The sequence below is a fragment of the Apodemus sylvaticus genome, chromosome 11, assembly GCF_947179515.1.
Source record: "Apodemus sylvaticus chromosome 11, mApoSyl1.1, whole genome shotgun sequence".
Classification (NCBI taxonomy): Eukaryota; Metazoa; Chordata; class Mammalia; order Rodentia; family Muridae; genus Apodemus; species Apodemus sylvaticus.
The window spans coordinates 100,392,438-100,408,554 of NC_067482.1; positions in this window are offsets into that span (position 1 = coordinate 100,392,438).

Sequence of the window (16,117 nt, forward strand, 5' to 3'; positions counted from 1 at the left end):
GCTAAGCTGCCTGGCCAGCTTCAAGAATCTTTCAGTTTTCACTGTATCTCCATGCCAGAGCTGGGGTTACAGTTGGGAGCACCCTATCCAGTTCTTAAGTGGATGTTGAGATGGGAGGTGAGCTCCTGGTGAGCAACCAGCATTTCACCTGCTGAACATTCTCCCTAGCTTCCACATTGTCTTGTTGCCATAGACAACATCAAGTGTAATTATCATTCTGGATCCTGTTACAAGATAACTATCGCCTTGAGTTTACTAATAAAACAGCTCACATTAGACGTTCTGAAGATACAAGTCCAAGCCCATTGCTAGATTGCATTCTTGCATTGGTTCACTGGCTTCCAAAGATTTACTTAATGTCATATCCTTCATTAATAAAACTTTTGAACATGTTTCCATTAGCATAGCACAACAGGTCAGCATGCACAATCATTAGAAAGCAACAGCTCCTTCCCAAGTTCCATCTCTTTTAGGCTCATAGATGACTCTCCACAGTAAGAGAGTCAGATAACTTGGCAGAGCCCCAGGTCTCCAGGAGTAGTTTGGGTCTTTGCTGACCAGAAGTCAAGCAACAAGTGTGTGCCATCACAGAACAGCAGCCTGGATCTGAGGAGATGTGGGGAAATGGATGTACTTATGTTTGTAATGCTATAGTTGGTTTATTCTGATTCCATCAGCAGAGGCACAGGCACAGAGCCCTCTCCTAACCAGATAATATTGAAAATGTATCTTGAACAATTCTTTTTGATTAAGCTCAAGTACCATCTAATAATAGTGGAGATTGATTTTTTTTAATACCCGATGAGAAATTTGTGCAATACCCTTAGTAAGGGGAAAAGGAAGGAAAATACAGACGACCCTCTAGTGTGTGTGTGTGTGTGTGTGTGTGTGTGTGTGTGTGTGTGTAAAATCACAGGATCACAGGGGAAGCTTGCATGAGTAAAGATAATAAAAAACTCTTGACTTACTAGGGGATGTGGTCCTGCTGTGTTTCTGCCTGTTGACTTCCAGGCTAAGTTTAATTGACCAGATGGAGTTCCCGTTGTCTTCAGTTCTTCACTACTTATCTGTAAAAGAGACCGTTTGTATAGTATTTGTGAGCATTTGGACTAATTTTTGAAGTGATTCATAAAAAATATTGTAATATTTGCTCCTTAAATCATGGCCATTCTTTTTGTCCAACTGGAAGAGACAAAGAATCCCAGGCCCAGCCTAAAAAGGACATTCCATTTTCAAGTGGGCTGAACTGCAAGTATAACAAGTATGAGAATATTTTCCTCTTAGAATACAGCTTTCTCTGCTAACATAGTATTTAGGCTCCACAACAGTTTTGAAAGAGAAAGAAATAGTTTGATTTTTCCTATCTTACAAATAATGAAAGTTTGATAAACCATTGTCATTAGGTGATAGAGCTGAAAATGAAAATTGGCATTTCTGATTTCTGGTCCAGACTTGTTTGTGGTTTATCACTATCAGAAACCTCACTCAGATAGATAGTATGTGTCTGTATGTGTATAAAGTGGCTTTTCTTCTCTTAAGTCTATTTCATCCTCTCTTCCCTCCTTTATCCACCCTACTTCTTTCCCTCTTTCCTTCCTCTCTCTCATCCCTTCCTCATTTTTCTCTCCCTTGTCTACCATATTATTTGCTAACAAAAGGAACATCACAACAGGATGAACAGAAGGAAAGCCAGAGGTTTCTGTTGTATCTTTTATCCACTAAAGTTTTGCTTTTCCTGTTATTTTGGAGCATAATAAACAATATACTCCTATACTTCTGAATATACCTTTCTTCCTATCACAAAGTGAAATTAGAATAATATCAATAGAGTTTATAGAAAAGGAGATGAGGAAGAAAGGGAAGGCAGAGTGGAGGAAAAGAAAGAAAAGAGAGAGAAGGAACGTTTCTGTCCATCATTCTCTTTGGCTCTTCTAACATACAATGTCAACACAGGAAGAGCTGGCTAAACTCTCCTGACTCAGGCATTCTCTCCATCTCGATGTCTTTACTGTGTTGAAAAGTGTTCCTCCAGAACTCATGCTTACTTGAAACTCAGGCAGTTAGCTGCCTTTGTAGACAAGGAGCTTTTGAAGATGTAATTAGCTACAACAATCTCATTCTGCGTTAAGGTCAGCCTTAAGTCTAAAGCAACTAGGGTCCTTAAACAAATAGAGGACAAACACACAGGAACATGGAGGCAGGAAGTGGGAACTCTGAGCCCTAAAACCAGGTATATTAAAGATTTCCAGCAGTCTGGGGCAGCCGGGCATTTTCTCCTCCTGGTGATAGCAGCAGTGAATATGAGCACGTTCCTCAGAAGCCTCTGTTTACTTCATGTTGCTGGCTATCCCTTGGCCAACTAAGCCGCATGCTCAGTTCTCAACTGAGAAGGCTGTTCACTCACTCACTCACAGTTGGTTTAAGTTACATTTAAGTAGCAGAACACTTTCAGGAACTCAATCTCAATTTTCCCAAAGTATAATGACAGTCTTTCTAAACCAAGATCAATAAGTGTTTTACCTGTGCCTAAACTTGTTATTACTATTATCTTTTCAAAGGCCAAGGATTTGGCTCGGCCTTTGCATATGCTAGAAAAATGCCCTTCCATTAAGCTATCTAGATGCTTTGTTTGTGAATAAATAAATGAATGCAGAGAAGAAAAACAGCCTCACTCTGAAGTGGGCTAGGTCATCCTGTGAGTTTGGGGAGGAAAAAATTATTTACTTGAGTCTATAAACACAGGAGAGAAAAAACATGCTTTATTACCTAACATATTTTCTTTTCTCGCTCACCAACTTCCCACTCTAAATAAACAACATGATTCCCAGGCACCATGCATACTAGAGTGGTATGGACATATTCCAAGCAAAATAGAACAGAATAGTTGAGGGTAAACGCAAATTGAATTGTGCTGAATCCAGCTTGCAGCCTAGCCTGATGCTGGCCAGATTTAACCCATCAGGCAGTTACGTGCAACCTGAACCCATCTTTGGCATCATGTTCATTTTCATTATAAACTCCTTTTGTTGCTCTCCTGCAGGTTTCCCTGGTTTACTGTCTGAAAATAACACTCAACCGAACAAGAACTTTTGCTGAGTTCAAACTCTGTCGCTCAGCCTTCATTTTCATGGTTTTTCTCAGTGTCTATAGCTTCTCAGGCAGGATCTATATGTTTTTGCTACAGTAGTTATAGCATGTGTCTGGCTGCATCACAATCCTATAATTTTAGTAGTACAGGATGAACGAGGGAATAGATGCTGTCCATAAATTTGGCTGGAAATATGTCTTTCAGTATGTTGCCTCTTTAGAAACAAAAGTACTTTAAGCCAGCCACAAAGCAAGCAGAATTACCAGGAAAGTGCCTTACCCCCTTTGTGTTTCTGACAGCTATACTGGCTTGGACACAAGCCACAAGGTGTGTTCTACTTGGACGTACATGTGACAAAGCTAAAAATAGAAATAGGAAAATTAGATCATTAAAACCAAGTAGCACTGTGTTGGGTCTTCTCAAGAATGAGGTCATTTTGGCCACACTAATCTTAGAAAGTAGATGGACAGCCCTCCTCCCTGCCACGTTGTGCTTCGTGTTTGATCGTTGAGCAGTAGCATATGATAGGTAGCAACTCCCTGCTGCCCCCTGGGCCTCCTAGACCACCTAGAGGCTCTATTGCAGCCCGCTGAGCTAAAGTAGCAAATGATGCATTTTTAAATAACACATCAATATTAAAAAGATTCCAATAAGCATATCAAGGTCAAAAACACTCAGTCCTTCAGAGATGGCTAAGTGTCACATGAAACCAATGGCGCCTCCTCACATGTGACAGCTTCTTCTGGACCTTAAAACACAGATGAAGAGCAACATGTGTGATGTTAAATGACTAGAGATCCTCACAGCGCGCACACACAGTGTGTGTGGAATGTGTGGAACAATATCCCCAAGAACAGTGCCCTTTGCTTTATGGTCGAGTACTGCTCTCCAGAGGGCATTGCATCACTGCAAATAAGGGTCCTGCTTCTGGTGTCTCAACATGCCTCAACATGGGAAATGTAGGAGGGTGCATGCACTCCATCACCCTCCGTCCTAGATTTCCTTACAATTTTCTCAAAGTTATGTTCTTCCTTGATCATGGTTCAGAAACAAAAGCGTTTAACCGTTAACATCAGGAAAAATCCCTCAGAGTCTTCACACTGGCTCCAGGCTCAGGAGTAGAATGCAACTGGCCCATAAAAGAGCACTGACATTTTGCCAATAGGTCATGTGTGTGTGTGTGTGCGTACACACACACACACACACACACACACACACACACACACGCACGTGCGCGTTGATGGAATCATTGAGTGAAGAAGAAAGTTAGAGGCAAAAGTTCAATGTTCTGTATTATCAATTCTGAGCTATGCACATACTATTATCAGGTAAGCCTACTTCAGCAGACAAAGGAAGTATTAAGGCAGGCCTTGTGAGACAAGCCATCAGACAGATAAGAAGCTGCTAAAGGCTGGGCTCTGTAGGAGATCCCAGTCTGAAGTCTGATATAACATACTTATGAGGGATCACCACCCGAGACAGAGCTTGAAGAAGCAGCGTAGGACAGAGAAGAGAATGCAGAAGCCCTGGAGCCCCAACCCTGATGTCCTGGGGCATGAGAAGAGTTCTACAGAAAAATTCCCTTACTTTGGATCAAAACATTCATGTCCCAATGCTTTCATGCCAGTCACTAGATGGAAACAGCCCTGAAAGGCATGGGCATCTAACATTGTGACGGTGCCAGTCACAGAAAGCCCAGAGAAGCTGGAATCAACTTGCCCTTGGCCTGACAGTCCTATTATTGGCAACCAAGTCCTTCCTTGAAGAATGATTTGGGAACTTTTCCATATGTCCACTATGGGATTATGTCATGTCAGTGTATGCACTAAATGTAGCCCTGGTGTTAAGTAAAAGTGGATTTGAGGCCTTCTCTGCCTTCCAAGGAGTACCAGCCTTTGCTTTAGGCAAAATATGTGACCCACTTTCACGTTTTGTAGTAATTTTTTTCAGAGCGAGAGAGAGAGAGAGAGAGAGAGAGAGAGAGAGAGAGAGAGAGAGAGAGAGACAGAGAGAGAGTGCCTTAAAGCTGGATTTAAACTTTTCCCTCTGTGAAAGTTAGAACCAATGTTCTTCTAGCTATGAATTCTTCAATACTGAGGAATGAGTTTCCCTTTGACATCTGTGGAGAGGAGCCTTGACGTATTTCATGTACCATTAAAGCCTTTTTAAAGGAATCTATAAATTGTATACATTTCAGACAATATACAAAATGTATTCTAATAAATTAACGAGATATTATATTGTTTTTTCCTATAGAAACAATACACTTGGATCTATTTGATTAAGATGTTACTTTCTGATAAGTTGCCAGAATTTCTTATTGCTTAACTATAAGGTGGTATAATTTGTGGAATGACAAATCTCAAGTTGCAGTTTTTTAAGAACTTATCATTGAAAAAATTTTAAATGTTCTAAATGCAACCACTGAGATTTTCTTCACCCACTGTCAATTATCAACACTACGGTGGGTAATGCAGAGAGGTTATACTGTGTTACAGGACAGTCTGGTAAGCTGTGAGCAGATTAAATGTTCATGAAATGTCCTTCTCAGATATTTCCAGCTTCTGGGTTAGTGGCACATCCTTTAAGTACCAGGAATGCTAATTGTCACAGTAATTCCTCCAAATCAGTGTTTGTCTCACGTGTATTCATGAACACTGCCCCAGCTCAGGAGTCACATATTGGAGTGAACCCATCCCCCCCCCCACCATCATACACATACATCTTGTGAAGGGTCACAAGTCTCTACCATACTCTGCATTTATATTCACTGTAGTATATGTGAAGTTGTTTCTCTTCCCTGCTTCTATTTTTTTCCACCCCACACCCCCAAACACAGCTTTGATTTTTTTTTCTATTTGAATGTTTTTCTTTTTTTTTTTAATATTTTTATTTTCTATATTCTTTGTTTACATTCCAAATGATTTCCCCTTTCCTGGATCCCCCCTCCCCATATGTTCCATAAGCCTTCTCTCCATCCATTCTCCAATCACCTTCCTCCTTTTTTTCCTCTGTCCTTATATTCCCCTCCAATGCTAGATCAATTCTTTCCAGGATCAGGACCCTCTCCATACTTCTTCATGGGGATCATTTGTTATGCGATTTGTGCCTTGGGTATTCAGGGCTTCTGGGTTAATTACTATCCACTTATCAGAGATTGCATTCCATGTGTATTTTTTTGTGATTGGGTTACCTCACTTAGGATGATATTTTCCAGATCAAACCATTTGCCTAAAAATTTTGTGAATTCATTGTTTCTAATTGCTGAGTAGTATTCCATTGTGTAAATATACCACATTTTCTGAATCCATTCCTCCTTTGAGGGGCATCTGGGTTCTTTCCAGCTTCTGGCTATTATAAATAAGGCTGCTATGAACATAATGGAGCATATGTCTTTATTGCATGCCAGGGAATCCTTTGGGTATATGCCCAGGAGAGGTATAGCAGGGTCCTCCGGAAGTGTCATGTCCAGTTTTCTGAGGAACCACCAGACTGATTTCCAAAGTGGTTGTACCATCTTACAGCCCAACCTGCAGTGGAGGGGTGTTCCTCTTTCTCTACATCCTCGCCAACACCTGCTGTCTCCTGAGTTTTTGAACTTAGCCATTCTGACTGGTGTAAGGTGAAATCTCAGGGTTGTTTTGATTTGCATTTCCCTAATGACTAATGATGTTGAGCACTTCTTAAGGTGCCTCTCAGCCATCCAAATTTCTTCAGGTGAAAATTCTTTGTTTAGATCTGTACCCCATTTTTAATAGGGTTATTTGGTTCCCTGGGGTATAACTTCTTGAGTTCTTTGTATATATTGGATATTAGCCCTCTATCAGATGTAGGGTTGGTGAATATCCTTTCCCAATTTGATGGTTGCCGTTTTTCCTTTTAACAGTGTCCTTTGCCTTACAGAAACTTTGTAATTTTATGAGGTCCCATTTGTCAATTCTTGATCTTAGAGCATAAGCTATTGGTGATCTGTTCAGGAACTTTTCCCCTGTGCCCATGTCCACAAGGGTCTTCCCCAGTTTCTTTTCTATTAGTTTCAGTGTGTCTGGTTTTACATGGAGGTCCTTGATCCACTTGGAGTGAAGTTTAGTACATGGAGATAAGAGTGGATCAATTCGCATTCTTCTGCATGCTGACCTCCAATTGAACCAGCACCATTTGTTGAAAAGGCTATCTTTTTTCCACTAAATGTTTTTGGCTCCTTTGTCGAAAATCAAGTGACCATAGGTGTGTGGATTCATTTCTGGATCTTCAATTCTATTCCGTTGGTCCACTTGTCTGTCATTGTGCCAATACCATGGAGTTTTTAACACTATTTATCTGTAGTATTGCTTGAAGTCAGGGATACTGATTCCCCCAGAATTTCTTTTGTTCTTGAGAATAGTTTTAGCTATTCTGGGTTTTTTGTTATTCCAGATGAATTTGAGAATTGCTTTTTCTAACTCTGTGAAGAACTGAGTTGGGATTTTGATGGGGATTGCATTGAATCTGTAGATCACTTTTGGCAAGATGGCCATTTTAACTATATTAATCCTGCCAATCCACGAGCATGGCAGATTTTTCCATTTTCTGAGGTCCTCTTCGATTTCCTTCTTCAGAGACCTGAAGTTCTTGTCATATAGATCTTTCACTTGTTTGGTTAGAGTCACACCAAGATACTTTATATCGTTTGTGGCTATTGTGAAGGGTGTCATTTCCCTAACTTCTTTCTCAGCCTGCTTATCCTTTGAGTATAGGAAGGCAACTGATTTGCTTGAGCTAATTTTATAACCAGCCACTTTGCTGAAGTTGTTTATCAGCTGTAGGAGTTCTCTGGTGGAGGTTTGCTTTAATGATGTTTAGGTATGGGCCTTGAATTCCTGTTCTTTCCAAGACTTTTAGCATGAAAGGATGCTGAATTTTGTCAAATGCTTTTTCTGCATCTAATGAGATGATCATAGGGTTTTTTCTTTGAGTTTGTTTATGTAGTGGATAGCATTGATGGATTTCCTTATATTGAACCATCCCTACATCCCTGGGATGAAGCCTACTTGATCATGATGGAAGATCATTTTGATGTGTTCTTGGATTCAGTTGGCAAGAATTTTATTAAGTATTTTTGCATCAATATTCATAAGAGAAATTGGCCTGAAGTTCTCTTTCTTTGTTGGATCTTTGTGTGGTTTTGGTATCAGCGTAATTGTGGCTTCATAGAATGAGTTGGGTAGAGTTCCTTCTGTTTCTATTTTGTGGAATAGTTTGAAGAGTATTGGTGTTAGGTCTTTTATGAAGGTCTGATAGAATTCTGCCCTGAAGCCATCTGGTCCCGTGCTGTTTTTGGTTGGGAGAATTTCTATGACCCTTTTTATTTCTTCAGGTGATATGGGACTGTTTAGTTGATCTATTTGATCCTGATTTAGTTTTGGTGTCTGATATCTGTCTAGGAAACTGTCCATTTCCTCCAGATTCTCCAGTTGTGTTGAGTATAGGCTTTTGGAGTAGGATCTAATGATTTTTTGAATTTCCTCAGTTTCTGTTGTTATATCTCCCTTTTCATTTCTAAGTTTGTTAATCTGGATACTGTCTCTGTGCCCTTTGGTTAGTCTGGCTAAGGTTTTATCTATCTTGTTGATTTTCTCAAAGAACCAGCTCCTGGTTTTGTTGATTCTTTGTATGGTTCTCTTTGTTTCTACTTGATTGATTTCGGCCCTGAGTTTGATGATTTCCTGCCTTCTACTCCTCCTGGGTGAAATAGCTTCTTTTTGTTCCAGGGCTTACAGGTGTGTCATTAAGCTGTTAGTGTATCCTCTCTCCATTTTCTTTTTGGAGGCACTCAGGGCTTTGAGTTTTCCTCTTAGCACTGCTTTCATTGTGTCCCATAGATTTGGGTATGTTGTGTCTTCATTTTCATTGTGTTCTAAAAAGTCTTTAATTTCTTTCTTTATTTCTTCCTTGACCAAGGTATCATTGAGTAGAATATTATTCAGTTTCCATGTGTATATGGATTTTCTGTTGTTTTTGTTGCTATTGAAGACCACTTTTACTCCATAGTGATGTGATAGGAGGCATGGGATTAGTTTGATCTTCTTATATTTGTTGAGGTCTGTCTTGTGACCAATTATATGGTCGATTTTGGAGAAGGTACCATGAGGTGCTGAGAAAAGGGTATATTCTTTTGCTTTAGGATAGAATGTTCTATATATATATATGTTAAATCTATTTCCGCCAAAGATTCAATTAGTTTCATTGTGTCCCTGTTCAGTTTCTGTTTTCCTGATCGGCCCATTGAGGAAAGTGCAGTGTTGAAGTCACCCACAATTATTGTGTTAGGTGCAATGTGTGCTTTGAGCTTTAATAAAGTTTCTTTTATGAATGAGGGTGCCCTTGCATTTGGAGCATAGATGTTCAGGATTGAGAGTTCTTCTTGTTGTATTTTTCCTTTGACCAGCAAGAAATGTCCCTCAGAGACTCTTTTGATGACTTTGGGTTGAAAGTCAATTTTATCTGATATTAGAATGGCTACTTCAGCTTGTTTCCTGAGACCATTTGCTTTTAAAATTGTCTTCCAGCCTTTTACTCTAAAATGTCAGCCAAAACTACTATACCCAGCAAAACTCTCAATCACCATAAATGGAGAAACTAAGATATTCCATGACAAAACCAAATTTACCCAATATCTATCCACAAACCCAGCCCTACAAAGGATAATAGGAGGAAAACACCAATACAAGGAGGGAAACTTCACTCTGGAAAAAGCAAGATAGTAACCTTCTCTCATCAAACCCAAAAGAAGTTAACCAATTAAATTTAAGAAATAACATCAAAAATGACAGGAAGTAACAATCACTATTCCTTAATATCTCTTAACATCAATGGACTCAATGCCCCAATAAAAAGACATAGACTAACTGACTTGATACGTAAACAGCACCCTACATTTTGCTGCATACAGGAAACACACCCCTGCTTCGTTAAAAGCTATTTAGTATACTTGTGTCACTGTCCCAGTTACTAATACTAAGAATCCCATGTTTACACAGTTATTCCAGATAGTTCTCAGAAGTATTTTGGAAATGCATTGCCTAACTCAAACAACTGGTATTTCCACGTGAACATCTGGATCTCTGTGGTATAATAAATAAGTGTACGAGGAACACACAAAGCAACTGACCATCCTAAAGCAGAGTGAATGCATCCCATCTTATGTGTGCACTGTTTTAGGAGTTGAAACTAACATACTCACTTATTCAAAGGACCTTGTTCAATGAGTAGAGGATTTTAGATTTAGTTTTGGCTTCCATCCTACAGCCAAGTAATGTTCAACAAGCAATAATTTAAAGGTTGCAAAGATTCATTTAGAAGGTCCCTGAGCAAAATTGAGGTTTGGAATTTTATGTTGTTATGTGTTGCTTAGTTTTAACTTTAATTTATTTCTTCTGTACTCTAGAGTATATATTACTCTGGAATTTTCCAGAAGTTACACACATGTAGAGCACTCAGGTGGCAGAGACAAGTGGATCTCTGTGAGTTCCAGGCTAGGGAGAACACAGTCCAGGACAGCCTGGCTTCATAGTGAAAGCCTGTCTTGAAAAACAAAAACAAACAAAACAAAACAAAACAAAATAAAATAAAACAAAACAAAACAAAAAACCTTTCTTTTTCTGGGCACGCAAGAAAAGGTATACAATGTGTGATCTTCTTTTGCAAGAAGTATTTTATACTCTCATGTGTAACAGTCACACATAAATCCTTTTTATGATTTCATTAATTTTTAATAGTTTTTCAGAAGCAGTGTGATGGCTCAATGGGTAAAGGTACTTGCTGTCAAGACTTGTGACATGGGTTAGATATTCAGAATTCACTTAGTGGAAAGATAAAACTGACTCCTGGAAGGGAAGCTGTCCTCTAACTTCATCTGTGGGTCATGACATAGGCACACAATCAATCAATCAATCAAAATGTTATATAATAAAAAGTATATGGGAGGTCTGGGACCAAAAGGCTTAACAGAAGCCCATGTAGGGCATCTTTTTAGCTGCAAATGCTACATTTATTCCCAATTGTGTATTTTCTTTCCTTTGCCTCAAGAGGCCCATAATGGTCCTTTAACTTAGAAAGACATCATTCTGAAATGAGATGAATTCTTCGTATAAATGAAAGAACCAGGGGAGAGAATGTTATCTAGTATTAACCAAGTATTAACCAAGTAAAGAGAAGAACTAGTCAAATTACAACTAGTCTATTTGTAAGAAACTATAGACCTGAGTGAGAAGCTTCCTTTAGCTTAGAACTGCTGGCCTTCCTTAAGTAGGGCTGGAAGAACCCTACCAAGAGAACTGCCATGCTAGGGGGATTCACAGTCTGGCCAAGAAGCAAGGGACAACTCTACCTTGCTAATGTCCTAGGATCAAGCAATTCTGAGGAGCTTTGGTTTGATTGATTTTATTTTTCCCCAACAATGACATTCATAAGAAAGCAAGGCAAGGTGTTAGAAGGCAGCTGAATGGTCAGCTACATGAAGTGCAACTCCATGTAGTTTGATAATGAGCAGGCAGGAGAGCATATTTGCCTTGAACCAAGCATTGTGGATATCAGCATTGGGACCAATATCCTAGAACACTGTCACATTACATCGGGGCTATTCTGGAAGGAAAAAACTCACTGCATTTTAGATATCAAAAAGACAAACACCAGTTTTGGTGAGTTCAGTGTGATTGAGACATTGAATCGGATTAAGTGCCCTTTTCCCTAAATGAACATCTTTGTTGCCATCTCTTTTTTCCATTTTCTATTAGGAGAAAATACATCCAGCCGAAAAGTCTCCCAGGTGCAAGCACTGTCAAAGATATACTGCAAATTGATTGCTGCTGGTCCAGATAGGCTGGGTGTGCAACACTCTCACTATCAACAACATCTATCTGTATGTGGACTTCTAGTTTTTCTCTCATTCTAAAGCCTCCAACCCATGGAGTTCACCTTCCTTGTCCATTTATTGTGTATCCTGGATTCCCAAAGCTGATGTGTAGGAATAGCAGCTCCCTAAAGGATTCTGAGGGGACATTGTGTCCTACTGACCCCTGTGACCAGCATATGTCCATGTGATCATTTTCCTGGAAACAGAGAAAAGGCAATAAGAATCTGTGAGAGGGGATCACAATGAGCCACACACAGGTTGTGTGAGGTCTTCCCTTTGATTTACTGTATTTTCAACCCATTTAGCTATGTAAGTCTGCTATGTTTGTGATGCATAGAAAGTTGGAATAGTTCCTACTAATTCCAGGGTCCTGTTTTGAGGGATGAATTTGGAAATGTGTGTCTGCCTTTGGTGACATTGGCCAGGTACCTCTGCTTACTTCCCCAGAAGCAACTTTAAGGTTGAAGATCTGTGATTAGAATGTCTCAACTTTGATCTCTTCCATCCTTCTCTTTGTGAATGGACCAAGCCCTACTTCTAGCCACCTGACAGAAGGCTGATAGGGAGTAGAGTATTCTCCAAGGCCTCCCATGCTAACTGACAACAATGTTGTTGTCATTTTTGTTGTTGTTAACGGCAGCAATGGGAATGAAGGTGTTTAATTTTACCATTCAAACCCAGCTTGTTCTAGTAAAGCTATAAGAAGTTTTGTGTTTTTCTGCTCCTTGATGAATCAGAGGGCTGGCATATATGAACCCTACATCTGTTAGAACAAAATCCTTAGCAACAGGAGGAGGAACATAGGGTTTTTTGTTTCAAAACTAATTGAATATTGGTAGACACTAGAGATTATTCTCAACTCCTTGCCCTTGTTTCTGATGATCCTAAAATTTGGAAATGCATGCATTGCTGTGCTCTGGGATCCCCTGCAATCAGGAACTGCCAGATACTGCACTTGTATTTCAGGATATTTAAAAGCAGCCAGGAAATCTTTGGATAAACTTTTTCTCTTGATATAAAAAGACAAGGTCAATGGAGTTCATGTAATCTGTCATCCTTCCAGCTGCTGTAACCATTAACAACCTGGATAGAAAGGAATTGGCTACGCCGTGGCCATGAAAAAGAAGACAAGGTAAGAAAGGTGCAGCGCTTGCTTTCTCAAGCTGAGAAATCATGCCTGCCACGCCCTACCTAGCACCACACGGCCTGTCAGACCAGAAAGCAGAAACCACTTCTGCTCAATCTGTCTGCCACATTGAACCTTGGGTTTCCTATGGATGTGTAGATGTTGTGGAAGTTGGTATGGGCATTTTTTTCTTTTAAATTGAAAATCAGTTGTAAAATATGAATTCCCCCATAAGCTTCGGACAGTAGTTTGGGAAGGTAGTTACTTGATTTTTATATCTATTCATTTGTATTAAGAGTGTATTTTTTCATTCGCCAAGTAATCTTCTGGGCTTTTGAAATTTCATAGAAGACCTAGCCCTTTAGTAGTTTAGAATGTATTAACTGGCTCCTTTGTAAAATTACCTAATTCCTGATACAGCATCAATAGAGAAAACAAAGTCTAACTAAACTATTAGTTGTTAAATTGTAAGACACGGGACCACTTCTACTGTAACTTAAAATGATCTCTAAGATCTATTGAGTGCTTGCCATGTACCAGGAACCATGTTACGTATGTTACATAAAGTAAGTAACTGAACCCTAAGACAGTTCTTGAATTCCACATCACCTCTCCTCCTTCACTAGTGCCACAGTTGAGGCAAAATAGAGTTAGATTTGTTGACAGAACATACAGAGCCAGCATCCAATGCATGGCCCCTGGGTGGAATAGTCTGCACTCCTGGGGATGCCACAATGTCAGAAGAGTGCTGTCTAACCTGGTTCTGTCACTTGCCTTGTTCTGTGTGATCTTGGGTGCAATCTTTGTACACCTGCTTCCCCAACTTACTCAGTAGAATAACAATTACCTAATGTTAAAAATAAGAAACTGCTACAGTAACTGCACATTGTGGGGCCACATGAATGGTCACCACAGTAACTGTACATGGTGGGGCAACAGAAATGCTCTATGCTTTAGGTCTATGGGTTGTTTTTTTTTTTTTGAAGCTTCAGCTCAGTTCCATTGAAACAAGGAGATGACCTATTTCTCTAGAGTAGACTGTATGTAGTTCTTGAAATGCAGACTGGGCTTCACATAGACCCAAATAGTTTTCAAAAAAGTATATGTCAAGTATTCTGTTTCCAACTGGGCAAAATAAAATAAAAATAAAAGATAGCCAAACCTTTCAATTTCAATTGATTATCTAAATAACTAATGTTTATCTTGGTGAAAGTGTGCTTGTTAGGAAATCTAATAAGGGTCTTAGTCATCATTCATGTGTTGGACGGGCCCAGATAGAACAGAAATCATGAATCATCCACTAGAAAATGAATTCCCGAGCTCTCAGCAAGGGGCATACTGTCTGGGACTCTGTCTTCTTCTTCTTGCTCCCTTCTCTCCTGACAAACAGTTTATGAAGCTGTTGGCTTATCACAACTATGTAAAAAATGTTCCTAACACACAGAGGTACCCATTGTTCTAAAGCAGAGAATGCAGAAAGGACACAGCACAAATTAAGACTTTTCAGTAAAATGAGCTTTAAAGAAGACGAGGACGATTTACAGGACAGACACCTGAGATGTCCTTGAAAAGTTACAATATTGTTGACTCAGAATAACAGAGAGTATTTATTCTGAGTAGAGATCCTCCTGAAGGGGAACAGGGACCTTTGAAAAGGTCACTTTTCTGATAATGTAGCTGCTTTCAGCAGGAAAAGTTAGTTATGAGGATGGCCAAGAACTAATTCCTCAGGAAAAGATAGGTTTCCTTGGACACCATGGGAAGATACAGTCTGTTACACTGTGCCTATCTAGTCCTTGCTTGCAGAGGGGTAGAGACAGAGGTGGGAGCCAGCACAAAAGCTCTCATTTCTATTCAATTGGTCTGTCTCTCCCTCTGCCTCCCTTGGCTAAGGGGAAGGAACATGGTGAGTGCTTCCTTCCTTTAGTCTTCATGTTAAGGGCCTTCTGCTACTTAGTAATCAACTTTGAACAGTTCCATTAATAAATGAGCCAGGGCTAAAATGGGTCTGATGGCAACAAGTCACGGGGTCTATATAATAGAGGCCCAAACTTTAGGCTTCCTTCCACTTCCTCCCGAGAGAGAAGACAGGATGCACAGTTAGCCAGGATGTCTTCTCTCCAGAGTCCTCAAGCATTTCTGCATTAGCCTGTACCCTACACTGTCCTGGTCTGATGTCTTCTGGGGGCCGTGTTTCAGAGACTGTTGCTTTTACTGCAGACTAGTTCTCTCTCAGCCCTCCTTTCCGTTCCAGCTCAGGCATACTGATAGAATCAGGTTGTTCATACAGCTACACCTGCGGGGTGGAGGTGGGCGTCAATCCATTCGTCTAGATCCTTTTCTCTCTCTGGACTTAGTAAGCTGCTCCACAGCCAAGCACATCCAACTTTGTGTTGTCTAGGCACATTTGATGCACATACTGGTTTTTCATTTAAGGAACACAGAAATCTTTAATAAAAATGTTGGCCAGCCAAGACTATGTAGTTATTTACCTCTTTCCTATATTCTTAAACTCTGTCTAATCTCAATTTTCATAAAATTTATTAAGGAAGACTGGGAGTCCCATGATCACATTATGCATTTCTCCCTGTGTTGTCATAGGATGTACCAAGAGACAAGAGTTGAGAGCTTTGACACCCTGATGCGTGCTCTCGGAGGAATGCTATGCACCTGGTACTGTCACGTGTTTGCAGTGTTAATTTATTGCTCCTATAATGTGCATTGCATAGGACTCATGCTATCAGTTCTGGCAGTCTCAGATTACATTAACTTTATAAAATGTTTCAGAAATAAGTTTAACTTTACCTTTCCACATTATCCCATTATTTTCTTATTCCCAGGTCTTCTCACCTAGTCAAAGTGGATTCCAGTGACCACTTCTTTTTCCATGTCTTTCTAATGATATTTTCTCACCTGAGAAATACCATTTCTGTTTACTTATATTTAAAAATCGATTATGCTCACTGTGTGTGTGTGTGTGTGTGTGTGTGTGTGTATGAGCACATCTACA